This window comes from Belonocnema kinseyi, chromosome 8 (assembly GCF_010883055.1).
Source record: "Belonocnema kinseyi isolate 2016_QV_RU_SX_M_011 chromosome 8, B_treatae_v1, whole genome shotgun sequence".
Taxonomy (NCBI): domain Eukaryota; kingdom Metazoa; phylum Arthropoda; class Insecta; order Hymenoptera; family Cynipidae; genus Belonocnema; species Belonocnema kinseyi.
In genome coordinates, this window is record NC_046664.1 from 41,513,959 (window position 1) to 41,526,460 (window position 12,502).

General features: G+C 30.8%; 1 protein-coding gene and 1 long non-coding RNA gene across 2 annotated transcripts in view; one reads left to right on the forward strand and one right to left on the reverse strand.

Annotated features, from left to right (window-relative positions):
* The window catches only part of LOC117178160 (odorant receptor 13a-like), a 43,577-nt gene that overhangs the window by 270 nt on the left and 30,805 nt on the right, over window positions 1-12,502 (forward strand). The window contains exons 2-4 of the mRNA XM_033369438.1: window positions 3,645-3,934; window positions 4,006-4,087; window positions 8,747-8,927. The gene's annotated coding sequence lies outside the window, so the exon portion shown is untranslated. The remainder of the gene's footprint in view (window positions 1-3,644; window positions 3,935-4,005; window positions 4,088-8,746; window positions 8,928-12,502) is intronic.
* Window positions 2,670-11,458, reverse strand: LOC117178162. Its single transcript, XR_004467808.1, has 2 exons — window positions 11,319-11,458; window positions 2,670-2,906 (listed from the first exon to the last, which is right to left on the reverse strand). It is a non-coding gene; the product is annotated as an uncharacterized LOC117178162 (long non-coding RNA).

Genomic DNA, 12,502 nt, shown 5'->3' on the forward strand with positions numbered 1-12,502 from the left:
TTACATAACATTTTTTGTATTATATTTACTAAACACAAGTAGACGCCTTATAAATAAAAAAAGGTTTTTTAAGATGGATTGCTGTAATAGAAATAAATAAATTTTTTTTTGTTACCCTGATTGCTTGTTAAATAATTATTTTATTCGCACATCTATTGAAATTACTTACAAGAAAAGAAGTACAGTGGAACCCCGATAACGTGCGGGTTTTGGGGCACACTCCGCGCAGCTCCTTTTACTCCTAATTGCGGAGCGGCATCAATTATCGGAAGAACTATGTCGGGGAGCCCAATTTCAGAGTTTCACTGTATTATCCGGTTTTTTAAAACTTATATAAATATAAATTTTATAAGATTCTTGGAAACATTAGACAAGATTTTTGAATATTTTAGATGTTTTAAAACATAATCAAGATTTAAAAAAATGTATTTTACATTATTTTACGAAATATTAGGAAAAATTTGAGCCTTTTAAAAAAATATTTAGGATTGTTAGAAGTTTAAAAGAAATAAAAAATATTTTATACATTTTTGGAAATGCTTCAAAGTTTTAAAATATTTCTAATCTATTTACAACCACTTAAATCCCTTAACATATTTTTAGCTAAATCGATTTTTTCTTGCAATTTTTAAAAATGATTAAAAATGTAAAAAATTTCCTTAAAAATCTTCAAAATTCTTTTAAAGATTCTAAAGTTTTTGTATGAAATCTTTAAAAAAATCGACATTTTTAAAAATCTTTTACAGTTCCAAATTCTTTCTCAATTTCTTCAAATCTTATAAATATTTCTTGAATTTACCCTTTTTATTTTTTCAATCTTACAAATTGAAAGATTTTTCTTTAAAATCTTCTACTCTTTTTCGAAATTTAAGGAAATCTTGTGAAATGTTTTAATATCTTTTTCAATTTTCTCTTGAAGGTATTTTTTCAAAATAAAAAATCAGAGAAAATTTTCTCATAAATCTGATGAAAATTCTTGTTTTAATCCTTTCAAAACCTTTAAACCTTAGAATTTTTTTAATTTTTTCGCAGAGTTTTTCTTTCAATTCTTTTACATTTATTTCAAAATTTTAGGAAATAATTTTAAATGTTCTGTCATTTTCGCATGAATCTTTACCTAACAATTTTTTCACACATTTCGAAATCTTCAAAACTTAAAATTATTCTTTTATAATTAAACCTAAATCATTTAAAATGTTCACAGGCACCTTTTTAAAAATTCAGCCCGTGCACTGTTAGAAAAATCTGTACGAGGTTTAATATACATGAGTGTGAAGTAAATATGCACTACCGCTACTGAAATGTAACATAAATTGGTGTAGTGAATTTCTCAGTGGGCACAAAATTTGGCGATGTCTTCACGATATCGTTACGACATCTTTACGACAACTTTACGACATCCTATGTCCATGTCGTTTCGCTGTCTTTACGATGTCGTAAAGACATCGTCAGATCATGCGACTTATTTACGATATCGTAAAGACACCTTAACGACATGGACACAGGATGTCGTAAAGTTATCGTAAAGATGTCATAACGATGTCGTAAAAACGTCGCCAAAGGCCAAACTTTGTACCCACTGGGTTAACATACATTTGTATTAAATTTAATATACAGGTCAGTATAGCGATGTACGTGAAAACTCGACGTGCTTTAATTACTTTAAATTTTGTCAAATATTCTCAATTAAATTAATAATCTAGAATTTGTCGACTGAATTGTTATTTATTATGAAAGTGCAGTGTACGGATAAAACTTTTTCCTAATTTCGCTCTAAAAAAAACCCAAATTTAAGGCGAAGAAAGTTAATTGTAGGTTAGGTCTGTTATTTATTTGCTTAATTGAACTTTTTTACTGGAAATCCAATTTTATTTCTGGTTAACAGGAAGAAGGTATTATGTTTTATTATTTACAATCGAAAATTACTGCTAAACTTATTTTGAATTTGTGAAAAATGGAATTATCTGATTTTTCTTGTAAGTGATTAACATGAGTGTATATGAAATTTATTAAAGTCGCCCTTAATGGCGATTTCATATGCTTGATATATTAATTTTTATACACATGTGTATATTAAATATAATACTATTTTTAACAGTGTGGTATACACACTATAGTTTATTAACGAGGTATACACCGCTGGGTTAGGTGCACCCGGAAAACTTTAACAGTTAATATCTTTGTCCCTAATTGAACGATTTAGACTTTTTTATAATAGATTTTGTAGAGAAAATCCTCAGGAGTTAAATGGCGCTAGTTTAAAAATGGTGAATATAAGAAAACATATACATACTTCCAAATAAACAAAGGTATCTGTTAACAATTTTCGAAAAAATCATTTTTTTTCCTACAAAGCCGTTGTGTACACAAAAATAAAGATAAATAGGCTTAAATACCGATTAGTGGAAAGCTAAAGGTCTGAGCTTCAAAGCTGTGTTATCGGTTTATCCATATATTCCGAAAACCATATTTATTCAGTGATACGAAAATGGCAAATTTTCGATGCTGCCCGCATAAATCATGGTACGAAAATACTCCATTTATGGTCAAGAATGAAATTTTACTTACCTTAACGTTTGTGATTATCTTCCAACATGATAAAAATATGGTTATTAAATTAATAGAGTTATTTAAAAAGTTTAAATGTTTTAAAAAATATTACATTTTTCGTAATTTGCGGTAAAATGATATATACAATTTAAAACTTTTCCAATATTATTTTCTATTCAGAATCATTAAGTTTCGGTATCTTCCCTTTCTTCAGCATCTGTCTCTGAATTATTTGGGTTGCGTTCGTGCTCGTCGTCGCCAGTGTGCGGTGCTATGTTCCACAGTTGTGGCATAGAGAACTTCTAGGTCCTGGGCACGGAGAAGTTTCGCACGTGTCAACATTTCTCATCAAGTATCTGCACAAATGAATAATTTTGACTAACACTTTGAACTAATAATGAATATCTTAGCGTAGTAAGAGGCACGTGAGTTTAAATCAGTTAACACAGTCACACTTTTTACTCTCAACACACGCTTTGAGCATCAAAAAATACACTCTGGGGGTATTATACCCAAAGGGAAACGACAGATCGTTTAAAAATCGCGCTGGGTCAGCGTAACCCATGGTGTATACCACGGGTTAATCTCCGAATCTTTCAAAATTATTGAAAAGCTTCTCATTTTTTTTTTCGAATTCTTCAAAATATGTTTTTTCCATAATTTAATTTTACATATCTCTCTGAAAACTTAAAAAAGTTGAGAAATTATAGTGTGTGGCAAAATTCTATTAATAGTATTATTTCCCAAGATTAAATATTCATTTAGAATTTAAATGTTCTCTTATATCAATGATGTTTAGAAACATTCAGGAATAAATTGTATAATAAAGTAAAATTATTTAGTTGGAAATTGTGATAAACGAAATTTATTGCACAGGAAATTCATAAATCTTTATTGATAGATAAACAACCTGAAAACAGTCACTGAAAGTTAGATTCACACAGTGTCGCAATCAATCAGGTTTTAACCAACAAGGTGTTCGATATTTTAGAGATATTTAGTAACATCGCTATTTTAGGCATTTCAAAATTTTACGCACTCCAAAAATACTCATCCCCCCATATAGCAGACCGTGAACGTTCCCTTATATATAGGCTTGGTATCGTGGAATTATTACTAGAAATCATATAAGAAATCTTAACATCATGGCGTTAATAATTCAACGCAATTGGCGAGGATATCGATGCAGAATTTATGCAAAGAACTACTTAATACAAAGAGTTAATGAAATGTGGATTCTTCATTATAACCGCTCAGCAGTGTTGATTCAGGCAATCTGGCGAGGCTACTGGACGAGAAAAAATCACTTGAACATGCGAAAAGTTAAAGAATGGTGTCAAACTGTGAAAGACAAAAACGGTGAAATTTTACAATCCATGAGAAAGTAAGTTTATTTTGATTTCATTATATATTTAAAAATGTCTTTCTTGAATAATGATTGTGTTTGTTTTTTAGTTTCAGACAATCAAAGATAACAAATATTGAAAACACGAAAGAACAGGAATCATTTCTTTGGATTCTATTTATTTTGTTTAAAGTAAATATATATTTATAAGAAATTTTCCAGACATGCATGATACCAGTAGACTTATTTAAAGACGTCATCGGGGTGGCCACATTTTTTTTAATTCTCTGACTTTCTCCTGACTTTTCCTGGACTAATTTTTCATTTTCCTTGGCTATTAATATTTAAAGATCATAACTCTAATCTTATAACATTTTTTATATAGAATTTTTCATAAATCGAAGAAAACAAATTCCAAGTTTGAATTTATAAATTTTTCAATTATTATCATAAGGGGTGCCGCAGACTAATTTACTTGAAAAAGTGACCTATTTAAACCACAAAAGTGACCAAAACTGATTAGTTTCAAAAATTCAATAGCATATAATTTCTAGCATCAATAATTAATATGACACGTGTCACAGAAATGACTGAAGTTAAATTTGGTTGAATCTAAAATTTCCCGCTGTCAAAGTTTGCATGTTATTTGGCGACAGTTTATCCTACGATCGAATAAAAGCTGTCGTCTGCTACGGCCTCCTTAGCAGCAATGGGAAAACGGCAAATTATGAGTGAACTCGAGCTATGATTCGGGACACTAGATTTAAAAGAACACAGAAAAAAAATTTTTAATTTCTTGCGGATAAGACTAACAACGGTAAAAAAATTTAACATATTGCGGTGAAAAATTCACTGAGGTTAGGAGAATAATTCTGATCTCGTCTACTGCGTCACGCTCAAGTGAGCAAATTTCATTAAAACATGTAGAATCAGCAACAGAAAAATGAAAAAGAATTGTTCTTACTGATATAGTATCTCCTCCGAAACAAATTACGTTATTGTAGACGAATTAGAACTTACTTACAATACCATTTAGCAAAAAGCGCAAAAACAACTGACAGATGGGAATCCCCATTTCTCTCCAGTTAACCCTTAAATGACACTGGGGGTCCATTGGACCCCAGACCATTTTTCAACGAATATAAAAATTCGTAAATTCCATTAATTTTTCATTGTTTTTGAAAGTGTTGAAAATAAAATTTAAGTTACTATACCGATTGATTCTTTACAAGAGATGTTAAAGAATACCCAAAAAAAACATCTTAATAAAAATATCCAAAATTAAACTTTTTACAACAGTTTAAAAACGTTGGGGTCCAAAAGACCCCAAGTGTCAGCTACGTTATTTTTTGGAGGTGTGTCATTTAAGGGTTAAACGACGATAGACAGCGCCAGCGTCGCGATTCTCGCTACATCTCGAATAAAAATGGAGCGTTTATAAGGCGAAAAATTATCCTGGCAAGGTTAAAAATCGGAAATTATCTTCGATTAATGTAAAGTTTATCCGGCAAGGTTAATTTTTGTTGCGGTGAATCTTTCACCTGGAATCGACGTAAACCTTATTTTTTCTGTGGTCCTTTTGAATTAAATAGAATTTAGAGAAATTGAAAGGAAATGAAAAGAGTTCGATAAACTTCATAAAAATTCATAGTTAATTTAAGAAAATTCTGTGTGTAGTCGTTCCGAAATAATGTGAGAGTTGGAAAAGGGAATGGACTAGTCGGTCCGAAAATTCAAAACGAGTAGCCAAGCGTATGAAAAATATTAGACAAATATTTTTTTCGTCATCGCGAATTTCGGGATAACGAGATACTTAGTAAAAAATCAAGTTAAATATGTAAAAATAAATTGAAGTCAGTAAGTCTGAAATGAGTTTAGAAAAATGCAAGGGAATTCAAAAGAATCTTATGAAGTTTCTATGAATCCAATAAAAACATCAATAAAAAATCCATTTAATTGAGTAGTATTAAGTGAATTTAGAAAACATCAAGTGAATTAAACTTTAAGAGAATTCTAAAGAATTCAAAATTAATGAAAATAATGAAGCATAAATTAATAAAAATTCAGCGTGAATGCCAAATGAAGTAAAATCTCTTTAAATTATTATTGAAATGCCATGAAATTCCTTAATTCTTATGAAATCTTATGAAATTCATTCGAATCTTTTTAAATGTCTTAAAACCTTATAAGTCCTGTACATTTAATCCATATCTTCGAAAATTCTATGAAATTTTTTACAATTGCATGCATTTTTTTGGATCCCTTAAATCCTTTGAAATCCTTACAGAAAATTTTAATAATTTCAAAATGCTTTAGAATCTTTTAAAATACCCTGAAATATTTCAAAACTTTTGCAATCCCTTAGAATGATTGTAATTAATTAAACATTCCTGAGCATTTTTTTTCTTGCCCTAAAATACTTGAAATCCTTTGAAATGCTACTGAATTACTGTAATCCATTGAAAATTCCTTACAATATTTTAAATTACCCTGCAATAATACAAAACATTTAAAATCTTTGAAAATCCCTTGCAATTTTTAAAAGCTTCTGAAAACTCTTTAGGATTTTGAAAAAATACCTTAAAATATTAAAAATCCATTGAAATCCCTTGAACTTTTTTCAATCCCTCGAAAACTCCTTGGAATTTTTGTAAATAACCTAAAATCGTTAAAATCCTTTGAAATTAGTTTAAATTGTTGAAATATGTTAAAACTAGTGCAAAATATTTCAAATCCTTAAAAATCTTTCGAAATCCCTTGATATTTTTTAGGGCCATTTAGAACCATTCAAACATGTTAACGTCCGATTATTTAAATTTTTAATTAATACAAATTCCGATGTAAACGCGATTATTTGGGACAAATAATTTATGTTTTTATTTTATAAAAATGGTACTTTATGAAAATGGTAAATTTGCCAAAGTGGAGAAATATGTATAGTATTCCCCTTTGAAAAGTTAGCTATGAAGAACAAAGAGAGATCTGCTGAGGCCTCAGTTTCAGGTTCAAATCCTGGCTGAGGCAGATTTTTTCTTGTTCCTCAAAAGTTATTTGTCCGAAGTAATCGTTTTAACAATGAAATTTGTATCAATTATAAATACCTTTAAATCATTAACTTTCATTTTTTTTTAAATTTGCCTCCTGCGCGGGCATATTCTCATCGCGTGGCTCTTGATTTTCATGCTTCGCGCTCAATTATGTACTTAGCTCATGCGACGCGCTCGGTCTTTATATTCCCCCACATTTAGGCACAGATTTTTAAAAATTAAAGGTTAAAGCATCGACGACTGTAATTTGGTTATTGTGAACTCTCTTTTGTTAAATTCTCTTCGGCTTTAACGAACACATTCTCATGACTTGTCTCATGCATCGACATATAGAAATGGAACGGTAATGCTGTGGGGAGAACGGTAATGGACTCTAGAGAGAGAAAAAACATATGAGACGTAGACCTATCTCTTTCTAGATAAAGCTGATTGGTCGAGAATATTTTCGTTGGGTGAAGTTTGGCGCAGCACAGGACCATGCTTTGTATCGCGAGTACCCCAATAATGTGACGTTTATCGCACTTTTCAGAATTAATTTATTTATAATTTATTTAATTATAATTTATTGTAAATAAATATAAAAAATGGTGGCAGTTTGTGTAGTTTATGGGCGTTGTCAAGACGTTTATATGGGTATATGTTTTCATACGTAAGTAAAGTTATTGAATACAGTAAAATAAAAAATGTCACAACAAAAACAAAACCTCAAAATATGAAGTTTTGTACCTATGAAATACAAATGGTTATTTTTTATGTTATAGAAATATTGTTCGAATTTTTGACAGTTTTTACATTTATTTTGATTTTATTTTGACATTTATTTTGAAATTCAAGGTTACTAATTTTTTTAAATAATCTATCTGAAACAGGTTATTTTACATGAATGTTCTTTAAAATTCAATTTATCATAACTACAAATTTCTAATGTATTGTTTATATATTTTTTCAATTAACCGTACAGAATATTTAGGCAATACCCGGGGCCACCAATTCAATTGACAGAGTCCTAAAATAGATAAAGGTAGGTCTACGTCTCATTTGTTTTCTCTCTCTCTAGAGCCCATTTCAGTTCTCCCCAAAGCGTTACCGGTCCATTTCTATATGTCGATGGTGTACTTCGCATTCAATTTTGTCCAAAACTTGAACTTCTCTAAATTATATTCAACACTTTCTTGTCAAATGTATTGTATTCTCAATTTTCGTTTCATTACCCGGGCCGCTTTTGCAAAACTTTAATTTTTTAATTTTTAAACCTATTTTTACGCATAAAACAAAGTCTACTCGACCTATCTAAAAATTATGAAAAATTAGGATAAATTACTCGAATTTCCGAGTACCAAAGGCTAATCAAATATATTACTATTTTCAAAAGTTATCATGTCTGCATATAAACATACACACAGATACACAGGAATACATTTTCGTAAAAACCTGTTTTTCGGGTTCAGAGGGTCTCAAAACGTGGAAATTTCACAAAAACCGGGGGTTCAAATTTTACACAAATCTAATACCTTCTCCGATAAGAATGTAAAAAAAACTTCAAATCTTTCAAAATACCCTAAAACATTTTAAATTATTAAAATCAGCTTAACTATACCTAAAATATTTCAAATCCTTTGAAATATTTTATTTAAGTGACTGTGTAGCATCCCTTATTATTTTTGCCTTTGACGCTTTGACAGGAATTCCCTGACTGTTTCCTGATTTACAGGGTTTCCCTGACCTGCGGCCACCCCAGTAATGAATTATATATGCCATACTTATTATATTTAATCAACTAATTACACTTTTCACTTATTATTAGTTGCATCATTTACTGAGGACAAAGCGTATTCCTGGAGTATTAACGAAACTTGATAGTACTCAGTTCACTCTTATTGAAAAAATGATTCGATGCTTCGAATACAAATTATCTTCAACAAAAAATATATCTTAATGATCAATCAATACTGAAATAGTCTCATCTGAAAAGGTACCCTTCTAAAGTAAGCTTTAAAAAAAATCTCTGTATTTATGTTAGAATATTTGAAGAATTGAAAACGTTTGCCAAAAAGAGGACTAAAAGCAGTTTTTGGCTCTAAATGAAACGTTGAAAGTGACTGATTGAAAGTCAAGCTTGCATGTTTCATATAATGCGGATTCGATGACTGACAAATGAAATAAAAGCGACTTTTTAAATCAGTCAAGTCGACTCACTGACGAAATCAGTGATTTTAAATTATCCAATCTTTTGAATTTTTATCTGCAAAAAGTACATTTTCTGCCAAAATTGGAATGATTAAATATTCAATAAACAAAATTAACTTTAAAGTGAAAAAACTAATTGTGAACAAAATGGTTAAATATACAAAAGAGACGAATATTTAACTCAAATGATGAAACTTTAAAGAAAACAAAATTAATTGTTATAAATGTACTTCCTTCAATTTTGTATCAAATAGGTAATTTTCAACTTAAAAGATAAATTATTTTTAACCAAACAAGGGATAGTTAAACTTTTAAAATAAAATAAATTTTCATTCGTAAAAAGCGAAGTAAATTTTGATGAAATAAATACACTTTTTAACAAATAGTTGAATGTTTGACTGGAAAAGATTAATTTTCAATCAAAAAAGATAAATGATAAATTAATTATCTGAATCCTCCACCAAATAGTTGAATTTTCATCTATAAAATATCAATTTTCCACAAAAATAGAACAGTTCAATTTTTAATAAATAAAATTAATTGGCAACAAAAAAGTTTCGAACAAAATAATTCAATTTTCTAACAAACAGATCGACTGACGACTGACCGAATCAGTAATTTCCAATTATCTAAAAAAAGTCATTTTAAATTCAATAACTTTCACTAATTAGAGTGATTGGTCTAATCCCTAACTATCAATGTGTTGGTCAGTCATTAATTAATTAAATAATTATTAAATAATTTACATCACTCCTTACAATGCAAGAACTTAATTAGGAATTTTAATTTAGAAATAACTTTACTATTTCATTATAGCAGATAAATCAGTCACTTTTATTGGTTGTTTGATTTAGTCAGTTATTAATTTTATCGTTACTGATTCATTTGTTAAAGTGACTGATTTGTCAGCAGAAATGACTGAATAAGCGTGTTTCATTAATTTACTCTGTCAATTTTTGTCTAATTCAAAATAAAAGTGTACGTTAAAAATAGGGTAAGCCTAACCATAAAGCTGAAAGTAATTTCAAGTCCTTGGAAAGACAATAATTTTGTTAATAAAAGAATGCAATTAATAAGAACATTTTGTAATCGAAACCGGATCTACGCATAATAAAAACTAACAGCAAAAAAATCGATAAAACTCTCGAATAGTATAGGTTAAAATAAGATTACAAAGTATTTTTAATAAAAAATTATTGGAGTGCAAAGATTCAGACATTTTAAACAACTTACGTTTTTTAGAAATTTTAAGCTATTTTAATCCATTCGAAACCAATCCCATTCAATTCCCGAGACGAAGTACGGGTACTGCAATTTACACGAGACAAAGTGCCACTTAGGGGCCGAGAGTTACACCCAATTTTTTAGCACACCTATCGATTATAAGCGCAAATAGGTTACATAGAGTCCTGATATAAAAAACAGAGAAGGAATCCAATCCAGCCCAATCCAATTAAATTTCCGAGAAGAAGGACGAGTACTGCAATTTACAAGAGCCAAGTGCGACTTATGGGCTGAGTGTCACACACTATTTTTTATCACATCATTCGATCATAAGTGCAAATAGGTTGTATAAAGTCTTAATCTAAAAACCCGAAAGGGAATCGAATTTAATCCCCAAGACGAAGGACGAGTACTGCAAATTGCACGAGACAAACTGACATTTATAGGGGCCGAGTATCACATACTATCTTTTATCTTACCAGTCGATCATCAGTGCAAATAAGTTGCATAGAGTCCTAATCTTAAGACCCGAAAAGGAATCCAATCGAAACCAAATCAATTCCCGAGACGAATGTGGAGTACTGCAATTTACAGGTGACAAAGTGCTAATCAGTGGCCGAGTGTCAGATACTATTTTTTATCTCACCAGTCAATCATGAGTACAAATAGGTGGCATATAGTCCTAATCTAGAAACCCGAGAGAGAATCCAATCCAGCCCAATCCAATTCAATTCTCAAGACGAAGGACGAGTACTGCAATTTACACGAGACAAAGTGCCACTTATGGGCCGAGAGTCACATGTTTTTTATCACACCAATAAATTATAAGCGCAAAAAGGTTGCATAGAGTTCTAATTTTAAAACCCGAAAGGGAATCCAATCCGATTCAATTCTCGAGACGAAGGACGAGTACTCCAATTTATACGAAACAAAGTGCCACTTAGCAGCCGAGTGTCACACACTACCTTTTATCTCACCAGTCAATAATAATTGCAAATCGATTGCATAGAGTTTTAATCTAAAACACGAGTGGGAATCGAATTCAATTCAATCCCCAAGACCAAGGACGAGTACTTTAATTGGTACGAGACAAAGTGACAGAGGCCGAGTGTCACACACTATTTTTATCACACCAGTCGATGATAAGTAAAAATAGGTTGCATAGAGTCCTGATCTACAGGGTGGACACGCTGGGGCTTACATACATCAAGCGGTTATGTTCAGATTCACCTGTTTTCTCTAATCGCTGTCAGTAAATGTAGGCAATGTTAATTTAAAGTTTGCGCATGTAATATTTCATTCACTTTATTTAAAAACTATCCTGTGCATTCATAACATACCTTTTTTATACAGTAAAAAGAAGCGTTAAACACCATTCACTCTTTGCTCAGAATATTATTACTATTTTATAGTATTTGTCACTTAGCAGCCATTCTATAATGTTATTGGCACAGAAAAAAATGACGTTTACTTCTCAGTTCACATGTCTCACTTCATTATAAATAAACACTTTTATTATTTGTAATTACTATATAACATAAACTATATTGTTTTGACACTTGTATCCGTTTGAAGTTTCGAACGCAACCATGGAAACTATTGTAAACTTGATCCGAAGATGCACGGACTTGACCGAATGGCCGATCCGCATGAAACTTTGAAGGCGCGAAATATGAAAATACCCCTGTAAAATGGCTTCTCCTCTGCTGCTGTGCAATTCGAGTAGCATTCAACTCGCCATGTATGTATTGGAATTGTATTGCAATTTACATGAGACACAGTGCCACTCAGGGACCAAGTGTCACACACTATTTTTTATTTCACTAGTTAGCACAAGCGTACGTCTACATGCCAAAGTTGGGGTCTCTGCACGCATCGTATTATAAAGTACAGTTACAAATATCCATCAGCCAAACAGATCATAGTGTCAGTTACTTTACAGTGCGCTGTACGTTAAGTAAAAAATTTACGGCCTAGGCCAAAAAGAGCTATTTTAGATATCGTTCATAGCACCTAAAATCGCACCTATGATACCGGAGTGATAAATAGTATACCAGGTGTATACATATGAAACCGGTATTGCCATCTAGCGGCCAGTAGGCACACTTGTAGGCACTGTCGGAACTTACCATTTGTGCTAATTGGCGTA